Source organism: Bos indicus x Bos taurus, chromosome 15, assembly GCF_003369695.1.
Source record: "Bos indicus x Bos taurus breed Angus x Brahman F1 hybrid chromosome 15, Bos_hybrid_MaternalHap_v2.0, whole genome shotgun sequence".
Taxonomy (NCBI): domain Eukaryota; kingdom Metazoa; phylum Chordata; class Mammalia; order Artiodactyla; family Bovidae; genus Bos; species Bos indicus x Bos taurus.
The window spans coordinates 83,996,716-84,020,995 of record NC_040090.1 but is presented as its reverse complement, the minus strand read 5'-3'; the positions used below and the strand labels follow the sequence as shown (position 1 = coordinate 84,020,995).

The 24,280-nt window shown below is 37.6% G+C and overlaps 2 pseudogenes; both read right to left on the bottom strand.

Moving 5' to 3' along the window:
• Positions 1 to 5,950: 5,950 nt before the first annotated feature.
• LOC113905105 lies at positions 5,951 to 8,440 on the bottom strand (annotated as a pseudogene).
• A 12,170-nt stretch (positions 8,441 to 20,610) lies between these two features.
• LOC113905161 lies at positions 20,611 to 21,548 on the bottom strand (annotated as a pseudogene).
• Positions 21,549 to 24,280: the final 2,732 nt, after the last annotated feature.

The window sequence follows — 24,280 nt, the reverse complement described above, 5'->3', positions numbered from 1 at the left end:
GTGAGTTATTGAAATTCAGTTTCAGTCTAGAAACTATCTCAACTTGCCATAAAGACAGAGATAAGTCTCTAAGAATAGCTTAGCAAGTAATGCTATTTTAAGATAGTAAATGAAGAAGACAGATGAGTCATGTAGTTGATGGACTCATGCATCTCAAGTGAATATAAACTTCCCAAGGGGAGCAGCCCTTGTCTGCTGTGCCATAATAAACCCAGCTCTTCTCCCTCCTATGTCTTTCCAGTCCAATATCTCACAATGTAAGGACAAAGTGAATTATCTGATTACAGTACACACAGTGGTTTCATACTACCCAATGCTATATCAGTAAATCTCTCTTGAGTCTTCATTTATAAAATAATCTTTTTATCTTGCTATAGATGACTTTCTCCCAGGGACTTCAGAGTCCTCACCTATTCAATATCAGACTTTATCTATGTATTTTTAAAATCAGTTTTATTTTTTTGCTACAATGAGTATAATTCCTGTTGAATCTGTCTCTCTCTTAAATTATTTCATATAGTTTTTTTTTTTTTTTTGAGGGTGGTGGGATATTCTTTCAACAGATATTATTCTAAAAAGACATATGATTGTCAAGTGCTCACTGTAATATGGTTATTTGATGTGTGTTAAATTACTGAATGAATGAAAATAATGTTATTTGTAGAATGAGGAGTGTAAACACAGACCAACCTAAATAAGAAATTTATGCACAGTGACTCATTTTAACTAGCTAAGAAATTAAGATAGGTTTCAAAACTGCTTTTGTTGTCATCTGACTCCTACTGGCTAAAGATCCAAAACTGAAACAGTAAGAGAAAGTGCAAGTACAGAAGTCAGAATTTTCATTCCTACCTGACCGAAGGAAAGATTCTCTCAGAGATTTAAGTAGCCCAAGTGATGTGTTTGCTAAGAATGATTTATACCCACCTTATAATTTGGAGCTTTTATCCCTAAAGCATTTTTCAGCACACTCTGAAAAAAATAATTGCAATGTTATTGCAAGAGAAATCTCCTGAGAAATAGTAATTTATATGAATTTATACTCATTAGAGTCTTGGGATTTTCACAATGCTGTTTCATCAGTTTGAGTTATTTTGAACTGATGGCTTTGGATTGTCAAGAGATTTTTGCATTGTGGATCACCATTTTTTTTTTTTCAATTGGGTCAATAGAACAATTAATAAAGGTATAAAATGATTATATAATTCATACACTATGATGTTTCTGTGTTACCATTTCAGTCTGAATGGTGTTTTTGTAAGTGCTTTCCCCCTAAATTACTATTCAGTGAATGCTTGTCAAAAAGACTTTAATACCCAGAATAAAGTGATTAAATTATAAGGCACAGGGAGAAAAATCACTTGGACAACATATCATAATGAGTTGTCATAAAGTCAGTGCAAAATGTGAGGTCCAGGTGTTGGAAAGTAATATTTTATAGAAACCTTGTGAGCATGTAATTTAGCAATGCTATTTATTTGACCGCAAATGAAAATATACAGGATAAAGGTGAAGATAGCATGACTGCATTTTCTTCTCATTTACGAAGTATTCAATTATCTTACTCAAGAGATGCAAAAATAAAAATGGTATAAACCATGTGCTTAAGAAGTTCTTAGTCTAACTGGAAAATCTGGAGACAGGTGAATCTTTCTGTAGAACATATCATCTGAAGGATATATTGAAATCAAAGCTCTTACTATGGTTTATATTATATATATACCACACAATTGCACTCATCTCACAGGGTAGTAAAGTAATGCTCAAAATTCTCCAAGCCAGGCTTCAGAAATACATGAACACTGAACTTCCAGATGTTCAAGTGGGTTTTAGGACAGGCAGAGGAACCAGAGACCAAATTGCCAACATCCAATGGATCATCAAAAAAGCAAGAGAGTTCCAGAAAAACATCTATTTCTGCTTTATTGACTATGCCAAAGCCTTTGACTGTGTGGATCACAATAAACTGTGGAAAATTCTGAGAGAGGTGGGAATACCATACCACCTGACCTGCCTCCTTAGAAATCTGTATGCAGGTCAGGAAGCAACAGTTAGAACTGGATATGGAACAACAGACTGGTTCCAAATAGGAAAAGGAGTATGTCAAGGCTGTAGATTGTCACCTTGCTTATTTAACTTATATGCAGAGTACCTTATGAGAAATGCTGGGCTGGAAGAAGCACAAGCTGGAATCAAGATTGCTGGGAGAAATATCAATAACCTGAGATATACAGATGACACCACTCTTACGGCAGAAAGTGAAAAGGGACTAAAAAGCCTCTTGAGGAAAGTGAAAGAGGAGAGTGAAAAAGTTAGCTTAAAGCTCAACATTCAGAAAACGAAGATCATGGCATCTGGTCCCATCACTTCATGGGAAATAGATGGGGAAATAGTGGAAACAGTGTCAGACTTTATTTTTTTCGGCTCCAAAATCACTGCAGATGGTGACTGCAGCCATGAAAATAAAAGACACTTACTCCTTGGAAGGAAAGTTATGACCAACCTAGATAACATATTCGGAGAAGGCAATGGCACCCCACTCCAGTAGTCTTGCCTGGAAAATCCCATGGATGGAAGTCCATTGGGTCGCTAAGAGTCGGACACGACTGAGTGACTTCACTTTCATTTCTCACTTTCATGCATTGGAGAAGGAAACGGCAACCCACTCCAATATTCTTGCCTGAAGAATCCCAGGGATGGGGGAGCCTGTTGGGCTGCCGTCTATGGGGTCGCACAGAGTCGGACATGACTGAAGCGACTTAGCAGTAGCAGATAACATATTAAAAAGCAGAGACATTACTTTGCCAACAAAGGTCCGTCTAGTCAAGGCTATGGTTTTTCTAGTGGCCATGTATGGATGTGAGAGTTGGATGGTGAAGAAGGCTGGGCGCTGAAGAATTGATACTTTTGAACTGTGGTGTTGGAGAGGACTCTTGAGAGTCCCTTGGACTGCAAGGAGATCCAACCAGTCCATTCTGAAAGAGATCAGCCCTGGGATTTCTTTGGAAGGAATGATGCTAAAGCTGAAACTCCAGTACTTTGGCCACCTCATGCAAAAAGTTGACTCATTGGAAAAAACTCTGATGCTGGGAGGGATTGGGGGCAGGAAGAGAAGAGGAGGACAGAGGATGAGATGGCTGGATGGCATCACCAACTCAATGGACATGGGTTTGGGTGAACTCTGGGAGTTGGTGATGGGCAGGGAGGCCAGGTGTGCTGTGGTTCATGGGGTCGCAAAGAGTCAGACATGACTGAGTGACTGAACTGAACTGAATATATACATATATATATATATATATGTGTGTGTTTATATATATATATATAAACACATATACAATGGAATATTATTCAGTCAAAATAAAAGAGGGTAACTGCTATTTGCTACAACATAAATGAGCCTTGAAGGTATTACATTAAGGGTGACAAGTCAGACAAACAGAAAGAAAAGTATTAAATACAGCATGATCTTTTTGTGGAATCTCCAACATCAGACTCAGAGAAGTATAGAATCGAACTATGATTATCAGGATCTGGAGGTTAGGGAAATGGGAAGAAGTTGGCCAAAGGAACAAACTTCCAGTTATAAGACAAATTCTGGGAATCTAATATACAGCATAGTGACAACACTTAACTATATGATGTATATGTGAAAGTGCTGAGAGTAGATGTTAAAGGTTTTCACCATCAAATAATAACAACAAAAAATTGTACTTGTATCAGATGATAGATGTGACAACTAATATTATTATGAGAATCATTTTGTAATACATGCATATATCAAAGCATCTCATCTTAAGCTTATACAATCTTTTATGTCAAATATATATCAATAAAGCTGGATAAACATAGTTGTAATAAATTTCAAAGTTAAAATCATAAGATATATCATCTCTGACAACAGAAATAAATAACATGTGATAAAGAAATATCTCTTTAAATCCCAAATATATGTTAATTAAGCACTGTTTTCTAAATAGCATAGAAGTTAACAAAGGCACAGAAAAATAAGAACATATTTCAAAGTCAGGGATAAAATATATCAAAGTGAATGACTTTCAGCTCAAGCAATACATATGTGAAATATACAAAGATTTTATATAAGAAAAGAAACAAGACTCAAATAAATATTTCAAATTATCATTAAAAAAATCTAGAAAAGAAAATAAAAGGTAACCCCAAGTAATCTAAATTTTTCAGATCCAATGATACAAAAAGTGTTTTTTCTTTCCCTAGACCTAAGTATGTGGATTCACATTTGCAGATCTGAGGGAGACAGTAGGTTTCCTACAGATCAGAGGCCTCAAACCAGATCCACAAGCAGCTGTCTGGGAAAAGAAGGACGATTATATTCTTCTTTTTTCTCATTCTAGACTGATCATCAAACAAGTGCATTCATAAGAACCAGAAAAATATTATCATGACCCATAGTTCATAGTTTTACTTTGTAAGTTAGGGGAAGAGTACAGAAGGTTGGTCTTCTTAAAGATTCTTCAGTTCAGTTCAGTTCAGTCGCTCAGTCATATCTGACTCTTTGCGACCCCATGAATCGCAGCATGCCAGGCCTCCCTGTTCATCACAAACTCCCAGAGTATGCTCAGACTCATGTCCATCGAGTCAGCGATGCCATCCAGCCATCTCATCCTCTGTCGTCCCCTTCTCCTCCTGCATCCAATCCCTCCCAGAATCAGAGTCTTTTCCAATGAGTCAACTCTTCCCATGAGGTGGCCAGAGTACTGGAGTTTCAGCTTTAGCATCATTCCTTCCAAAGAAATCCCAGGGCTGATCTCCTTCAGAACAGACTGGTTGGATCTCCTTGCAGTCCAAGGGACTCTCAAGAGTCTTCTCCAACACCACAGTTCAAAAGCATCAATTCTTCAGCGCTCAGCTTTCTTCACAGTCCAACTCTTACATCCATACGCGACCACAGGAAAAACCATAGCCTTGACTAGACAGACCTTTGTTGGCAAAGTAATGTCTCTGCTTTTGAATATGCTATCTAGGTTGGTCATAACTTTTCTTCCAAGGAGTAAGCATCTTTTAATTTCATGGCTGCAGTCACCATCTGCAGTGATTTTGGAGCCGAAAAAAATAAAGTCTGACACTTTCTACTGTTTCACCATCTATTTCCCGTGAAGTGATGGGACCAGATGCCATGATCTTCGTTTTCTGAATGTTGAGCTTTAAGCCAACTTTTTCACTCTCCTCTTTCACCTTCATCAAGAGGCTTTTTAGTTCCTCTTCACTTTCTGCCATAAGGGTGGTGTCATCTGTGCATCTGAGGTTATTGATATTTCTCCCAGCAATCTTGATTCCAGCTTGTGCTTCTTCCAGCCCAGCGTTTCTCATGATGTACTCTGCATTTAAGTTAAATAAGCAGGGTGGCAATATACATACTTGATGTGCTCCTTTTCCTATTTGGAACCAGTCTGTTGTTCCATGTCCAGTTCTAACTGTTGCTTCCTGAGCTGCGTATAAATTTCTCAAGAGGCAGGTCTTAGCCCCTCAAAATAGATGGTAATAAAAAGAGAATAAATTCAAAGAACTGAGCTCAGAGCATGTGTATCTTGTTTACTGTTTTAAGCAGTAAGAGGATACCAGTGTTCCAGGGAATACCTAGTCAAAATTTTCACTTAGAGAGGGCCTCTTCAAAATGTAATGATTTAAACGAACCTAAAATTTGGTTCTAAAAGCGGTTTTGAAATATTGGATCTGAGGTGCAGAAATCTGAGCTTCATTTCTAACAATATCCAAGGAAATGTTACTACTGCCAACCCAGGAAAACGTATTAAAGGGCAGCAGCAGTTTAGACTAAGTACAGCTTATTTGTTCTCAGTCCCAAGAACAATTGAAACACAGACACAAAGAGTATGAAAACTGGTCTTATAAATGTAAAGATATTTGAGCCAAAGATTAAGAGTTATAGTTTATTGGAAATCAAGGCATTGCCATCTTAGTGACCATATTTCTTCGAAGGACTCTCTTCAATGTTTGTTTTACATCTAAGTACTGGACTTACAAAAGTGTAGAAAACAGCTATTATCTTGGATTCTTCCACCGTCTTCTCTGTTGCTGGTCTTACATACATGCAGAAGAGTGTCCCATAACATAGGGTAACAGCATCATGTTGGAACCACAGGTGGAGAATGCCTTGTGCCTTCCTTTTCCTGATTCAATCCTGAGGATTGCAGTGAGAATTAAGGCATAAGAAATCAGGATGATGATGAGGGGGCTGGAGAGGTTGAAGCCTGTTGATATCAATATGGCATGCTCTTTGACATAAGTATCAGAGCAAGAAAAAATGGTGGGTCAGCACAGTAGAAATGGTTGATGGTGTTGGATCTACAGAAGGTCAAGTGGAAGGTCAGGATGGCCTGGAAGAGTCCATATGAGAAGCCATAGACATAAGGGAATGTGGCCAAGCTTATGCAGATATACCTGGATATCTTCACACTGTAGTGCAGAGGGTTGCATATGGCCACATAGTGGGCATAGGCCATTGCTGCCAGCATGTAAAACTCAGTGAGGAGAAGTGCTATGAGAAGGTAACACTGCAAAGCAGCCAGCAAAGCTGATGGTCTTCTTCTGTGATACCAGATTAATCAGCATCAGTGGGGCTGCAGTAGAGGTATAGCACAAGTCTACAAAGGATAAATGAGTGAGGAAGAAGGACATGGGTGTGTAAAGGTGAGAGTCCAGTCTGACTAACACCATTGTGCCCAGGTTGCCTAGGAGGGTGACAAGGTAAATGACCAGAAACAGCACAAAGAGGAGAGGCTGGTGCTCTGGGCGATCCGTGAGCCCGAGGAGAATGACTTCTCTTAGTTTACTGTCATTGGTGAGGGGAATTTTCTGCACTTGAAACAAGTGCAGTCAAAGGAAATATGAAGGTACACATTTTATTACAATTAAAATGATTTTTATATACCTCGAGATGTTATTCAAAATGAATACTGTCATACACTGCTGCTTTACTTCTGTTAAGGCATTGTTTCAGCTTCTTTACAAATGAACAATTATTTTATTTCCATCTCTTACCTATTCTTGTATCTATGGCTGTGTCTTTAGATAAGTATGCTTCTAACCATAGCTATGTTCACAGTCACAAGTGAGCTGCATATTTCCTATCTCCTGCACTATTTTTTCTTCTGCAACTCTACTTATCTTATAAAGCCAACCTCAAGGCTAGTCCCATGTGAAGCATTTCTCACTCTTCTCTCATTATACCTGAGATTGAATTAATCCCCTTCTGTTTTATACTTCTCAGATACCCTATATATTCTAATTTATTCCTTAGCACATTACATCATCAGAAGAGATCCACTTTCTACTCATGTATTAGTTCTCCAGGGGTAGAGCAAATTCTATTTCATTACTGTACTGTGATTTCTAACCACATGTTTACATACTAAATATGTAGTTTTGTAAAATTTACATTTTAAAAAGAAAAGGAAAAATAATGTGAGCATGAAATACCATACTCCTTGCAATCTGTCACCTCTGAAACCCCACAAAACTTTTCACAATGTCATATCTCCATAGGATAATTAAAAGCTTTGAACTTGTATCAGAACAATTGCTTGAGAAGCTTATTAATAAAGCTAATCTACAGAAAGTCTGTAGCAGAAAGTCTCATGTGGGATATTGGAACCTCACCTCTAACAACTACTTTGGTGATTCTAACATAGATGTTCCCAGAATCACAGTTTAAAAAGCCACAGTAACAGTGCTTCCATAAACATGATGGTGGTGGTTTAGTCACCAAGTTGTGTACGAATCTTGCAACCTCATGGACTGGAGCCTATGTGGCTCCTCTGTCCATGGGATTTCCCAGGCAAGAATACTGGAGTGGTTGCCATTCCCTCCTCCAGGGGATCTTCCCAAACCAGGGATTGAACCTGGGTCTCCTGCATTGCTGACAGTCTCCTACATTGCAGGCAGGTTCTTGTCCATAGACATATGACAAATAAATGAACAAAGAATTGTCAGATCAAATGAATTCTCACACAGTGTTTTGAGAATGGTCTACAGCAATGATATAATGGTTCATAAAGAAAAATAATAAGTTTCACATAGTTCATATTTAAGTTGCTAAACAAAACTCCATCTGTATAGATATATTATTATTAATAAAACATCTATGGATTTATTAGCTTGTTCTCACTTCTAAACTAGTGCTGAGTCTCCTATTCCTTACACTCCAAATGTTTTTATACCTTTCTCTTTCATATATCATATTTTTAAAACTTGCTCAAATCTTTGTCTTATTTCAAAGTGAGTCAGAAAAGCTTACTTTAGTTATATTTTAGAAATACAGTAAATATTTCTTTTTCAACCTATAGCTCCCTACCTTAGTATTTGAAGTACTTAATAGATATTTGTTGAATGCACTAATAATAGTTCTTAATAATAGATAATGATTCTTACCCATGAGGTACTTCATTCCCTGTTTGTAAATGGGAATAGTATCAGTTCTGCTTTCTTCTCAAGTCGTTATGGACATCAAACTCCTCCAAAATATATTTATTAATACACAACACATCATGTGTTTAGGCACCACTAATGCCAAAATGAACCAAGTTCAAAACCCCTGCCATTGTGGCATCCACCTTCTAGTGAACACAGAAACATAATAATGAAATAAGCCAATCGTTTTTCGGATGACACTGATATAGAGGGAAAGACAGAAAATGGAGTCAGAGGGAAGGGTATTCAAAATTTAAACAGGAACATTAGCAATAGCACTGAGACATATACATTACCATATGAAAACAGATGACCAGTGTAAGTTCGATCCATGAAGAAGGGCACCCAAAGCTGGTGCTCTGGGACAACCCAGAGGGATAGGTTGGGGAGGGAGGTAGAGGAGGTTCAGGATTTGGGGGACACATGTGTGGCTGATTCATGTTGATGTATTGCCAAAACTATCACAATATTGGAAAGTGATTATCCTCCAATTTAAATAAATAATTTTTAACATAAAAAATTTGCTTTCAAGAAAAAAAAATGAATTCATATAAAGGTGATGTAACAAATCATACAAATGTGATGTGTTTAGCAACAAACTGATACAGAAAGAGAAAAAACCATAAAGCTATTAAAAGAAGGATATTCTACAGTAGGAAAGTTAAGGACCAGAAGCAAAACAAGTTCTGAAACTTGCAGCATATGTGCATGTATAAAATTCACACAGAGGATATCAGAAAATTATAGCTGAGATGTCCCCTGAAGCACAAATGTTTCACTTTATTGAGAGATTGATTCATCTGTACCTATGAGATTCTTAACAAGTTACTGGCACTAGTGGTAAAGCACCCATCTACCAATGCAGGAGATGTAAGAGAGGCAGGCTCAATCTCTGGGTTGAGAAGATCCCCTAGAGGAGGGCATGGCAACCCACTGCAGTATGCTAGCTTGGAGAATTCCAGAAGAACCTAGTGGGCTACAGTCCATAGTGTTGCATAGAGTCAGACACAACTGAAGTGACTTAGATATCAAAGATATCTTAGACAAACCAAGATATCACAACGTTCACTGGAAAAAAAGGACTTGCATTGGTGGTTATTTGCAGCTTCTCTGCAAGAAATGTCTAGCCAATAAATAATAAATAATGTCTAGATATCAGCTGAAAGCAGGATATCTATTTGTATGCCAGGAGCAAGGCGGCTTAAGAGATCTTTCCTATTGTTCAGCACCCAAGAAACCCCAAAGAGAATAGGTAGTAGTTACTAGAAGAGAAAATAATAGAAAAAGATCAGGATGTAGGAATTTCACATTTATGAAGACACAGTAGGAAACTCGACTTGAGAAGTTCATTTGCAGAAGGACTCGTTGATGACATGTTACATATAATGATTGTCTGTGGGATCTGAAATGATGTTGACTCACAATCCCAGTGGATCCAGACATATCACAACTGAAAAGGAGCAGAAGAACTAAGTGATGAGATGCAAAAATGTCTACAGACAATAAAGAAGTCATATCACAGCTGACCTGGCAGCCCGAGCCAGACCAGAGTGACAGATGAACATCTTCTGAAAGAGGTGTTTGTGGTTTTACTAGTTCACAACCAAGGAGAACTTCTGTCTGATGGAAGAAGAACCAAGAATGGGGTAGCTCAAGGACAGTAGAAAGCTACAAATTTTTAATCCTGGAACTAGGGCACGGTACAATATAGACTGAGTCCAGTACTAAACAAAATGTACAGCATCACTTTTCAAAAATTATTAAGACAGAGCAGAAGATTGAACCTGATTTGAAGGGCTTCTGAAAATAGAGCCCTGTCAACTGCACAAGCTGCATGTCCATGAAGCCAGACATTCCTGCAACAGAGACCAGCAGAGCTGACAATGCGGGTACATGGAGGGAGAAGGAGAGCATCCTCATGTCTGCAAAAAGTAGACGGAAAGGAAAAGAAGACAGAGAAAGAAGCTGAAAGCTAGGGTTCAGCTCTTGGGTGATTATCCTAGAGGGTCACCCAGCTCAATGGGCTAGTGTTCTAGATGAATTTTGTGGGCCAGTCAATTACAAGTGCCAGAGAAGAGATTTTGTTTCAGGAGGAAAAATAAAAATAAAAGAAAAAAAGCAGAGGTAAAAGTAAGAGAAACATTTAGCAGAATTCTTGGCAAGATGGCCCTTAAGCTTCTTCTTCTTTTTTTTTTTTTCCAAATTTCATAGAAAACTGTGAAAACCTGTTGGAACTATAGATTCTCAACCAAGATCAATGTGTAATCACAAAATCTTAAAAACAGCAACAAAAAATCTACAGAACCATATATAAAGGGGTAAGATTTCACCAGGCTGCAAAGTATAAGAGTTCTTGCATTAGGCTCTTCTGTGTTCCACAACTGAAAATGTACTCGTATTTGTGAGTGGTCTGCTGACTGTTTGCCTTCCTGGTTCTTTTGCATCTGTGCCAGGGCTATAAAATATTCCCAGGGAGCTCAATAAAAATTTCAATAGATTTGTCATCTAGGAAATCAATTGAGGTTCAAATTCTTCTACTGAAAACATAAAGTTTAGCATGTGCATATTTTGAGCAAACATGGTAAAAATATGTGGACCTCAGTCTGAGTTTTTACTACAGTCTCTTCTTGACTAAGAAATAGAAAGAAAATAGATACACAAATACTTACTTGTTGTTTGGATATGCATCTATTTTCTGAACCTCTAATGAAGGAAGTTCACTGATGCTTCACTAAGCTGAGAAGCACAGCTGAATTTCTAGCAGAACATGGGAGTTAGGAACCAGCTTTTAAAGCAAATCTCTAGAGGACTTAGGAACATCAGAAATGAGTGTGTCTTTGGGATGCAGCCCTTTGGGAATTTACCAGAATGTGCTTGGTATTATAAAGCTAATCATATGCCTCAGTCATAATTTTGATATTTTCTAATTTACTATATGTCCTAAGAGTATGGTGGATGGCACACACACACAAAAAGCATGTTTGCATTTTGAAGAAGGTCTGATTTTTTTTTTCTTTTATACTTGAAACAGCCTCTTTTCCTAAAATCCAGAGTTCTTAACAATGTTCTTTCTGATGGACATTGAAGTCTTGGGCAGAATTAGGCATAAGCAGGACTGTGAAACAGACAAAATGATTGGAAATCAGTTTTTGAGCAATTCTTGTGTGTGGAGTACTTTCCTGTAGGCAATTTAATTGATCCTTCAAGATAACACTAAGAGGCAGAGACTCTCTCCTATCCTTTCAGCTGAAGAACCAGACCCTCCACTAAAGGAACAGTAAACCCTGTGCCACATAGTTAGGAAGTGGCAGAGTGTGACTTGAATTCCTGCCTTCACATTCCCAATTGATTACTTTTTCAATTGTAGTTAGTTTCCATTTAAAGTCAATGTGATGTTTTGAACTGTGGTACTGGAAAAGATTCTTAAGAGTCCCTTGGACTGAAAGGAGATCCAACGAGTCCATTCTAAAGGAAATCAGTCCTGAATATTCATTGAAAGGACTGATGCTGAAGCGCCAATACTTTGACCACCTGATGCAAAGAATTGGAAAACACCCTTATGCAGGGAAATATTGAAGGCAGGAGAGGGGGACACCAGAGGATGAAATGGTTGAATGGCATTATAGACTCAGTAGAGATGGGTTTTAGCAAGCTTTGGGAGTTGGTGATGCACAGGGAAGCCTGCATGCTGCAGTCCATGGGGTCACAAAAAGTCGGGCACGACTGAGTGACTGAACTGAACTGAACTCAGCTTGTCATCTTTCCTTCATCACTTTTTCAACTTTCCCTTAGTTTCCTCCAGTCAGTGCTTGTATCGTTCTCATCTTATTCAAGTTGATCCTGACAATAGAAAAAGCTTACTTATGTGGAAGTGTTCTCGAACAATGCTTTTTTTTTTTTTTTCTCCTTCACAGAACTTGGTATGACCTTCATCCTCCACACCATCTTACTACTCAGGCCCATCCTTGGCTGATACACTCTATTTCCATTACCTACTAATATTTCTATTGCTATCACTAGACTGCAAACCCTTATGAGCACAGACTATGAACTCAGCAGCTAGCACTGCTGCTGCTAAGTCACTACAGTCGTGTCCGACTCTGTGCGACCCCATAGACAGAAGCCCACCAGGCTCCCCCGTCCCTGGGATTCTCCAGGCAAGAACACTGGAATAGGTTGCCATTTCCTTCTCTGATGCAGGAAAGAGAAAAGTGAAAGGGAAGTCACTCAGTCGTGTCCGACCCTAGCAACCCCATGGACTGCAGCCTACTAGGCTCTTCCGTGCATGGGACTTTCCAGCCAAGAGTACTGGAGTAGGGTGCCATTGCCTTCTCTGGCAGCTAGCACAGTCTCTGGAAATAACAGATGAACAAACATGTTGAATAATTTGAGAGTGCAATATGTATCTAATTCAGTGATTATACTGCAAATCCTGGTTATCCCCTCTCAGATAACTTTGCATTTCATTGAACACATATCCTTACCCCTTAAAACCAAAACTCTAACGAGGTGATATGCCATTGATCTCGGGTGGCCTCAGCCTGCAGTGGCTTGAAGTGAGGCTTTGGTTCCCCGGCCAGAGATTGAGGCCAAGTTCCAATGGTGAGAGCACCAAATCCTAGCCACTTTACCAGTGGTCAGTGACAAGGCCCTGGTTCTTTGGTTTTGCAGAAAAAAATTCCCACAGATATTTAAAGTAATGAAACAAAATATTTATTAGGAAGAAAAAGAGTACAGTACACGTGAATAGACACATGTGCAGACTCAGGAAAGTCGCGCCCTCACAGTGGTCTGAATCACTTTTATGGGCCATTTCTTCTGGGTTTTCTTTGGTCAGTCATTTTGATCTTAGTTTCCCTTGACTAATCATTTTGATTTGATATGCCAATAATCATAATAAAATATACCATTTTGGGTATATCTCAGGATCCTTCCACGTGTCTGTGTGCCCCTCTCTTAGTCTCGATGGATTCTAGTGAAAAGGCCTATGAGTAGTTGCATCATTTACTGTGAAATAATGCCACCTCTCTTTTGATGTTCTGAGCATTTATGCACATAGATAGTCAGGAGGTCTCCTTAACTTGGAGAATGAGGAATATGTGGTCTTTTATCTCTAATATGAGAAGGGCCCATCTCCTCTATCATCCTTGTTTTATGGAGTTCCTGTCCACAGGGGAGAAACTGTTAAGTCTGGGGCCTCTCTGTAGTATGAGTGACTCCCTTACTAAAAAAAAAAAAAAACACAGGAAAGAAAATAAAATGGGAGTAATTATTGACAGGTAATAGGCACTGATACTTAATATGTGCCAGAATTAGGCTTAGCACTATAAAGCATTAGATCAATTAATCCTCACAAACTCCATGGACTGTTATTTTTTAGTGGGGAAAGTGAGGCAAGTAGAGGGTAATTAACTTCTGGTATAGGTTACTAATAAATTGTGAGGCTTGTATTCAAACAGTATAGTCAATAGCATTTGATATCACTTTATTTAGAAAAGAAACATGACAAGCTTACAAAACACTATGCACTCTATGAGTATAGTGAGGACATTCATTCAACCATCAATGTATTCATTCATCCTTATAGTTAACAAGTATTCAGGGAAAACCTTCTTCATGCCACCATATGGTCAATGAAGAAAATGTAAGAAAAAGCCAAAAGATTGTGTCCTTAGAGTGCTTCTGCTTCACTATGGGAGGGATGAGGCATGGAGTTCATATAATCAGATTTTAAACTATTAAGAATTAGTGAAAATCATGTTGGAAAGTGGAAGGGAAGAAAGTAAAGCTTGCATTACTTAAATGACTAAAATCTAATGACATAGTGATAGTTTATTAACTCAATAGATTTTTACTGAGAATGATCTGTGTTCTAGATTTGGGGATAAATGTTAACTTTAGTGAGCAGAAAGGAAATTGGAGGGATTCCAAATGTGAAAATAGTACCACACCCTGTTGCTGGCCCTGAGATGTAGGGTCCCTTGAGCAAGGACCAGTAAGAAGCCTTATGGAGCTAACAGCAGACTTTGGCTGACAGCCGTCAAGGAAACAGGACCTCAATCCCACAAACATAAGGCAGGAAATTCTGCCCACAACCAGAAAAACCAGCTGAACCAATCCAACTTCTGACCTGCAGAATTGTGAAATAATAAATTTGTATTGTTTTAACTTGCTAAAACGGAAAAGGCAATGGCACCCCACTCCAGTACTCTTGCCTGGAAAATCCCATGGATGGAGGAGCCTGGTAGGCTACAGTCAATGGGGTCGCTAAGAGTCAGACACGACTGAGCGACATTGCTTTCACTTTTCACTTTCATGCATTGGAGAAGGAAACGACAACCCACTCCAGTGTTCTTGCCTGGAGAATCCCAGGGATGGGGGAGCCTGATGGGCTGCCGTCTATGGGGTCGCACAGAGTCGGACACGATTGAAGTGACTTAGCAGCAGCAGCAGCAAGTTGCTAAAAAAAAAAAAATTAATGAGCACAACCAGACGTAGACCTGGCTCTCATGAAGCTGACAATCCTGAGGACAATATAACCATGAATGAATCACATACACAATGTTAAAATTACAGTTGAAAACAGTTCTGTAAATTAAAGTTATATGATATTGTGAGAACATACCCTAAGAGGATATGACTGAAAGATCAATCAAGAAAGCACTGAAAATGCAAAAGGATAAAATATAACTAAATCCCCAAAAAGACAAACACTGAAATTAAAAATTAGGAAATTAGAAAAAGACTGAGAAATATCAAGTAATCTGGTAATGCAACATTTGTATTAAAAAACTAATAGAAGACAGTTAATAATTTAAAAAAATTAAAGCACAAAACTGTTAGAAAGTATTCCAAAGTATCAATATTTACAACAAAATAAGAAAGTCAATGATTAGAGGAACTCATGGTATCAAGAAAAAAAAAGGTATCATGTTTAGTGAAATGTCAAACAGAGAAAGACTGTACAATATCACTTCTATTTGGAAATATAAAAATTAAAACAACTTAGTGAGTATAACAACAACAAAAACAACCATCAGACTCACAGACATAGAAAACAAATTAGTGGTTGCCTGTGGGAAGAAGAAAGGGGAGGGGCAAGATAAGAGTAGGGATGGACACACTAGAGACTACTATATATAAAATAAGTGAGATACAAGGATATATTGTACAGCTCAAGGAATATAGCCAATATATATCATAATAACTATAAGTGGATCAAAATCATTATGTTGTACATCTGAAACATAATATGGTAAGTCAACTATGAAAAAAAGTGAAAGTGTTAGTCTCTCAGCCATATCCAAGTTTTGGCGACCCCATGGACTCTAGCCCATCAGTCTCCTCCATCCATGCAATTTTCCAGGCAAGAATATTGGGGTGGGTAGCTGTTCTCTTCTCCAGGGGATCTTCTGGATCTAGGTATTGAACCCAGGTCTCCTGCATTGCAGGCAGAAACTTTACCATCTGAGCCACCAGGGAAGACTTCAACTTAAAAAAGGATAAAAATAGTCATAATAAGCATCAATTAGCTAAAAACAAACAGAAAATCCTGCTGAAGAGCTATGAATATCAGACAAATTAAACTTTTAGACTTTATACATCATAGAAGGGATAGAAACTATCTATGATAAAAGGAAAAATACCTGTTCATTACTGATGTGATTAATAATATAGCCTCAGTGTTTAAAGAAAAAAAAATTACAAAAAGAAATAGACAAATACACAAACATTTCTCTTGGTTTTATAGATGAAACAATAAAACATTAGTAAGGATACTGAAGATCAGAAGAAAGAAGCAAGCATAAATCAAGTATGTGAGTGTGCATTCTAAGTCGCTTCAGTAGTATTCAAATGTTTGTGACCATATGGACTGTATCCCTCCAGGCTCCTCTGTCCCTACAGACTCTCCAGGCAAGAAAACTGGAGTAGGTGGCCATACCCTCCAATTGATCTATTTGCACATTGCTCTACTCAACTCCTATTACTTCTGAAAGCTTATTGGCACCAGAAAATTGAGATATGCTTCAACAGGAAATGCCAAAATGACAGGTAGGGCTTCAGAACGTGGAATGGGATCCAATATCTGAATTTTTAAAATATCTGAATAAAAATTGATATGTAAAAAAATAAAAAATAGATATGTAAACATTAATTATTACATATATTTGGGACAGTGATCTATTAGTTTCTATTTTTGGCTCTATATTGGAAATAATTCATAACAAAATAAATAAACAAAAAAGTGAAAACACAAAACCAGTTTTAAGATGAGATTGTTGTTTTTGTTTGTTGCTAAGTCATGTCTGACTTTTTGTGACCCCAGGAACTGTTGCAATCCAGGCTTCCCTCTCCTTCACTATCTCCCTGAGTTTGCTCACACTCCTGTCCATTGAATCACTGATGTCATCTAACCATCTCATCCTCTGTCACATTCCCATTTCCTCTTGCCCTCAATCTTTCCCAGCATCAGGGTCTTTTCCAATAAGGCAGCTCTTCACATCAAGTGATCAAAGCATTGGAGCTTCAGCTTCAGCATCAGTCCTACCAATGAATACTCAGGCCTGATTTCCTTTAGGATTGGCTAGTTTGATCTCCTTGTTGTCCAAGGGATGCTTAACAGTCATCTACAATTTGAAGCATCACCACAATTTGAAGCATCAAATTCTTTGCTGCTCAGCTTTCTTTATGGCCCAAATCTCATATCCGTACCTGACTATTGGAAAAATCATAGCTCTGACCAGATGGACCTTTGTTGGCATAGTGATGTCCTTGATTTTTAATATTAAAGTAATATATTTAAATATATTGTATTAAACACTGTCTAGGTTTGTCACAGCTTTCTTTCTAAGGAGCAAGTGTCTTTTAATATCATGGTTTCAGTCACCATCTGCAGTGATTTGGGGAGGCCAAGAAAATAAATCTGTCACTGTTTCCACTTTTTTCCCCATCTACTCATCATGAAATAATGGGACCAGTATTTTTGCCTGGCAAATCCCATGGAGAGAGGAGCCTGGCAGGCTATAGTCCATTGGGTCTCAAGAGTTGGACATGACTTAGTAACTAAAGAGACAGAGAGAGAGCAAGAGAGATACCATGATCTTAGTTTTTTGGATGTTGAGTTTTAAGCCACTGTTTTTACCCTTCTCTTTCAACCCTCTTCAATAATTCTTTAATTCTTCTTTGTTTTGTGCCATTAGAATGGTGTCATCTGAATATCTGAGGATGTTGATATTCCCCCAGGTGCCTTGATTCCAGCTTGTGCTTCATCCAGTCCAGCATTTCACGTAAGGATCTCTGAATACAAGTTAAATAAGCAGGGTGACCATATACAGCTTTGATATACTCCTTTCCCATATTTAAACCTGTCCATTTTTTTTCATGTATGGTTCTAACTGTTGCTTCTTGTTGCTTCACACAGGTTTCTTAGGAGGCATGTAAGGTGGTTTGTATTCCCATCTCTATAAGAATTTTAAGAAATATTTTAAATATATTTTTTATTTTATTTTTAAACTTTACATAATTGTATTAGTTTTGCCAAATATCAAAATGAATCCGCCACAGGTATACATGTGTTCCCCATCCCGAACCCTCCTCCCTCCTCCCTCCCCATACCATCCCTCTGGGCCGTCCCAGTGCACCAGCCCCAAGCATCCAGCATCGTGCATCGAACCTGGACTGGCAACTCGTTTCCTACATGATATTTTACATGTTTCATTGCCATTCTCCCAAATCTTCCCACCCTCTCCCTCTCCCACAGAGTCCATAAGACTGTTCTATACATCAGTGTCTCTTTTGCTGTCTCGTACACCGGGTTATTGTTACCATCTTTCTAAATTCCATATATATGCGTTAGTATACTGTATTTATGTTTTTCCTTCTGGCTTACTTCACTCTGTATAATAGGCTCCAGTTTCATCCACCTCATTAGAACTGATTCAAATGTATTCTTTTTAATGGCTGAGTAATACTTCATTGTGTATATGTACCACAGCTTTCTTATCCATTCATCTGCTGATAGACATCTAGGTTGCTTCCATGTCTTGGCTATTATAAACAGTGCTGCGATGAACATTGGGGTACACGTGTCTCTTTCCCTTCTGGTTTCCTCAGTGTGTATGCCCAGCAGTGGGGTTGCTGGATCATAAGGCAGTTCTATTTCCAGTTTTTTAAGGAATCTCCACACTGTTCTCCATAGTGGCTGTACTAGTTTGCATTCCCACCAACAGTGTAAGAGGGTTCCCTTTTCTCCACACCCTCTCCAGCATTTATTATTTGTAGACTTTTGGATCGCAGCCATTCTGACTGGTGTGAAATGGTACCTCATAGTGGTTTTGATTTGCATTTCTCTGATAATGAGTGATGTTGGAAGTAAAACTCTCACTATTTGCAGATGACATGATCCTCTACATAGAAAACCCTAAAGGTTCCACCAGAAAATTACTAGAAATAATCAATGACTATAGTAAAGTTGCAGGATATAAAATCAACACACAGAAATCCCTTGCATTCCTATACACTAATAATGAGAAAACAGAAAGAGAAATTAAGGAAACAATTCCATTCACCATTGCAACGGAAAGAATAAAATACTTAGGAATATATCTACCTAAAGAAACTAAAGACCTATATATAGAAAACTATAAAACACTGGTGAAAGAAATCAAAGAGGGCACTAATAGATGGAGAAATATACCATGTTCATGGATTGGAAGAATCAATATAGTGAAAATGAGTACACTACCCAAAGCAATTTATAGATTCAACGCAATCCCTATCAAGCTACCAACAGTATTCTTCACAGAGCTAGAACAAATAATTTCACAATTTGTATGGAAATACAAAAAACCTCGAATAGCCAAAGCGATCTTGAGAAAGAAGAATGGAACTGGAGGAATCAACCTACCTGACTTCAGGCTCTACTACAAAGCTACAGTTATCAAGACAGTATGGTACTGGCACAAAGACAGAAATATAGATCAATGGAACAAAATAGAAAGCCCAGAGATAAATCCACGCACATATGGACACCTTATCTTTGACAAAGGAGGCAAGAATATACAATGGATTAAAGACAATCTCTTTAACAAGTGGTGCTGGGAAATCGGGTCAACCACTTGTAAAAGAATGAAACTGGACCACTTTCTAACACCATGCACAAAAATAAACTCAAAATGGATTAAAGATCTAAACGTAAGACCAGAAACTATAAAACTCCTAGAGGAGAACATAGGCAAAACACTCTCCGACATACATCACAGCAGGATCCTCTATGACCCACCTCCCAGAATATTGGAAATAAAAGCAAAAGTAAACAAATGGGACCTAATTAACCTTAAAAGCTTCTGCACATCAAAGGAAACTATTAGCAAGGTGAAAAGACAGCCTTCAGAATGGGAGAAAATAATAGCAAATGAAGCAACCGACAAACAACTAATCTCAAAAATATACAAGCAACTCCTACAGCTCAACTCCAGAAAAATAAACGACCCAATCAAAAAATGGGCCAAAGAACTAAATAGACATTTCTCCAAAGAAGACATACAGATGGCTAAATATTTTAAGATATGGCTGCATATTGATTTAAAAAAATAAAAGAAATTTAAAAAAAAAAACTTTCAAAGAAAATTTGGAATTTCCTTCAAGTGCTAGTTTTTGAGGATTTCGCTGGACCAGTTCTATGATCTAAAAATACTCCTTAGATTAACAGCATGATATTCTGAAAGATCTTCATTGATACATAATTTGAATGAAGGAAAAACAAACAAATAAACAAAACCACACTGGCTATGGTTGAAAATTTCTGGAAAATCACTTGGAAATTTTAAAGCCCCAAAATCTAACAAATTGTCATAAGTGTAGTATTTTTTTGAAATTCTGCCTTTTATAACATGTATCCCTCTGAATACTGCCAATATAATTTTCTGTCCTTTATTAATTTTATAGAGCAATAATAATTTTGTCTGGTCTTACATTTTAATTTCTGTGCAGTATTCATTTTAAATAAACTAAGGCAACACAAGCTAATAATTTGATAAATTCTTATAAATATAATAGGCCAATTACAAAAAATGACTTAATTTAAAATGTTTAATAAATGCTCAGAGAATACAGCTATGTTAAATACCTGTGACCAAAACATTTACCCTATTTGTTGAACAATTTCCTTTGAATTACTTGCCTTAATGCTCTTTTAACATCTTTGTTTTGAAGGCTGTAGATCAAAGGATTTAGCATAAGACTCACAAAGATATAAAAAACAGCTTCAATTTTCCCCTGTTCTACAGAGGTCTCAGAAGGGGTCTCAGATGCATGCACAACAATGTCCTATAAAATACAGTGACAGCCGTCAGGTGAGACCCACAGGTGGAGAAGGCCTTGTGCTTCCCTTCTGCAGAATGGATACGCAGAATGGTTGTAAAGATGAAAATGTAGGCAATGAGGATGATGGTGAGAGAACACATGAGGTTGAAACCAGCAACTACAAACATGGCAGTCTCTTTGACATAAGTATCTGAGCAGGCCAGGACTACGAGAGGTGGGTCCGCACAGTAAAAGTGGTTGATTTCATTGGGTCCACAGAAGGAGAAACGGAGCATCAGGATGGTCTGGGCAAGATCATTTTCAAAGCCATAAATATAAGCAGCAGCTACGAGAGAGAGGCAGACACCTCGGGACATCTTGCTGGCATATAACAAGGGTTTGCAGTTGGCCATGTAGCGATCATAAGCCATCACTGCCAAAATATAATAATCTGTGATCACCAGGGCAATTAAAAAGTGAAATTGTATGACACAACCAAGGAAGGAAATATTTTTTCTCTTTGTTAAGAGATTGACCAGCATCTGAGGAGCAACAGTGCTGGCATAACAGAGATCTACAAAGGAGACGTGGCTGAAGAAGAAATACATTGAAGTCTGAAGCTTTGAGTCAGTTCTGATTAACAAAATCATGTCCACATTACCAATGACTGTGATCAGGTAGATGACTAAGAAGACCATAAAATGGACAGGCTGCAAATCAGCTCAATCTGTCAGTCCCAGGAGGATAAACTCAGTCACTTCTGTGTAGTTTTCCTTTAACATTGTGTTTGTTCAGCTTCCAGTGATGTCTAAAGTAAAGGAAATTAAAACGAATTGGTCCTTCATCATTTTTCCACTACTGACATCATGTCATCTGAGGCCTATTCCTTTCAAACTCGTAAATACATGTGGTATAAAGAAATAACATAGGGGACTTCCCTGGCAATCCAGTGGTTAAAACGTCACCTTCTAATGTGGTGCATGTGTGTTTGGTTCCCAGTTAGACAGCTAAGATCCCAGATGCCTCGTGGCCATAAAACCAAAACATAAAACTATACTAATAATGTAACAAATTCAGTAAAAAATTTATAAATGGGCCACATCAGAAAGTACTTTAAAGACCGAAATAAGCTAGTAAGCATGAACTATGTATTTTCGATATCTAACTTAATACAGTCTCTTTACATAAAGGCAATCATATTTTAAAATGCTACTCTGCTATTCTTTTAATAGTTGAAAAGCTTTTATCTTTTCTAGAAAACATTAGCATGAATTGACCACTGGTAATTCCTTTAAATATTGTTTCTCTTTGAAATTATGTTCCTTTGTTTTTACTATAATTTTGATGTGGTGTCTAAAGCATCAGTAATTGAAACTCATTTTTTCACAGCTGATTGGGCTTAAGTAAGTGGAATAGATATATCTTTATAGAAGCAGTGTCTGTCTTCTAATCTGCCACTCTAACCTCAAGGTCATTTTAAAGATAGCCCCTCACGTTGCGATGTATGTTCATTTTATCCACTCTTGCCTATCTCTGGTGGCCCTCACCAAATCTTACTTAACTTGTAAGACATCTCAAGATATCCTTGTCTTTCTATATTACAGTCAATTATTGAGGGCAAAATTGGTTCCTAGGGTACAAAATAAACCAGTTTTTTTTTTTTTTTTTGCAAAATCAGGTAAGCAATTAGTACATAAGCAATATGTATATATTTATATATATATATACATGGTAACTATTAAATGAAAGAGCAATAATGTATTAAACATATTATTTGGGGAGCAATAATGTATTAAATGTATTAAACACATTGTTGGAGATGTAATTGTAAGAGACAGGAAGAATAAAAGAAAAGCAGGCCCCAGCAAGGGCCACAAAAGAAATTTATAATTATTGATAAACTGGATACTATAAGGCATGAGACTCTTGGAACAAGTCCAGAGGAAACAACTCATAATCTTGAAAACAAGATATGATCCTGGGGTCAGAAAACCGACCCCAGACTGTTTCTCAACTGGCTTCTCAGAGTCACATGTTTTATGTATTTGGAGGAAAATCTATATATAAGAATATTAGTCTTAGTTACTGATTTGTTATTGATTACTGTTTCCTAATTACTCAATGGTTAATGATCATTTTGTTCTTTGGCCCTGAAGGCCGCATGAGTTATAGTTTAACTCCCCGCATATTCTTTCATTCATATAAAAAGTATAATAAAGTTATAATAAAGTACAATAAAGCTGGCTTGGATTCATTATCGACATCTTCACCTTGGAGCGGTGTTGGTCTCCTGATCCTCTCTTTTCTCTGAATTCTTGTGTCTCTTTCTCATTCTCTCATGGTATCATGCTTTCAGAAACCTTGCTTGTTGAGCTGGTCTCGATGGTAATAATGCATTAAATGTGTTATTGGGGGAAAGCAGTGTATGAAAAGTTTCCTCTTAGGAGAAGAGACAGTTTTTCTAAGATGACTGACTGACAGACACATCCCCAAACTGTAATGATTTTATTGTAACTACCTCATTTTAACTCTTGTAGGGAATAAAGATATACTCAACAACAAGAATTCTAAGTTATTTAAAGCATGTAAAAGGAAACACTGATAAGAATAATTATATTACACATAAAGTTGAGAAAGTATGTAAAAAAATCATAAAGTGCATTTCTCAACATTTGTGCATGATAAGGGAGATCATGAACGCCATGCTAGAAAAATCTACACTTTCTTTCAATAGCACATAACCAGGTATGTCATTGTTATAATGACACTTATTAGTAGCTACAGTGCCAAGAATGGGCATGGGTCACATTTAAATCACTTTGTAAATGAACCACGCTTGCTTTTTTGCGATTTACACTACTTCATTATCCTCTTGAGATATGTGAACTTATTGACCAGGGTCATAAAATGAAAGAGAAGTCATCTAAATCAATTAAGATCACAATCATTTGGTTTTCTTTTTATAAGTTCCTAAGATTACAGTTAGTTGGAAGGAATGATGCTGAAACTGAAGCTCCAATACTTTGGCCAGCTGATGCAAAGAATTGACTCATTTGAAAAGACCCTGATTTGGGGAAAGATTGAAGGCCAGAGGAGAAGGGGATGACAGAGAAAGAGATGGTTGGATGGCATCACCGACTTGATGGACATGTATTTGAGTCATTTCTGGGAGTTGGTGATGGACAGGGAGGTCTACTGTGTTGCAGACCATGGGGTTGCAAAGTGTTGGACATGATGAGCAATGGAACTGAACTGAAGATTATAGCTTTTCTTGTAATAAGTAAACATACTTTAGGGTAAGGATTGTGTCTTTAATATGTATTTATTGAATCCTAAGCAACAGTTAGAACTGGACATGGAACAACAGACTAGTTCTAAATAGGAAAAGGAGTACATCAAGGCTGTATATTGTCACCCTGCTTATTTAACTTCTATGCCGAGTACATCATGAGAAAAGCTGGGCTGGAAGAAGCACAAGCTGGAATCAAGATTGCTGGGAGAAATATCAATAACC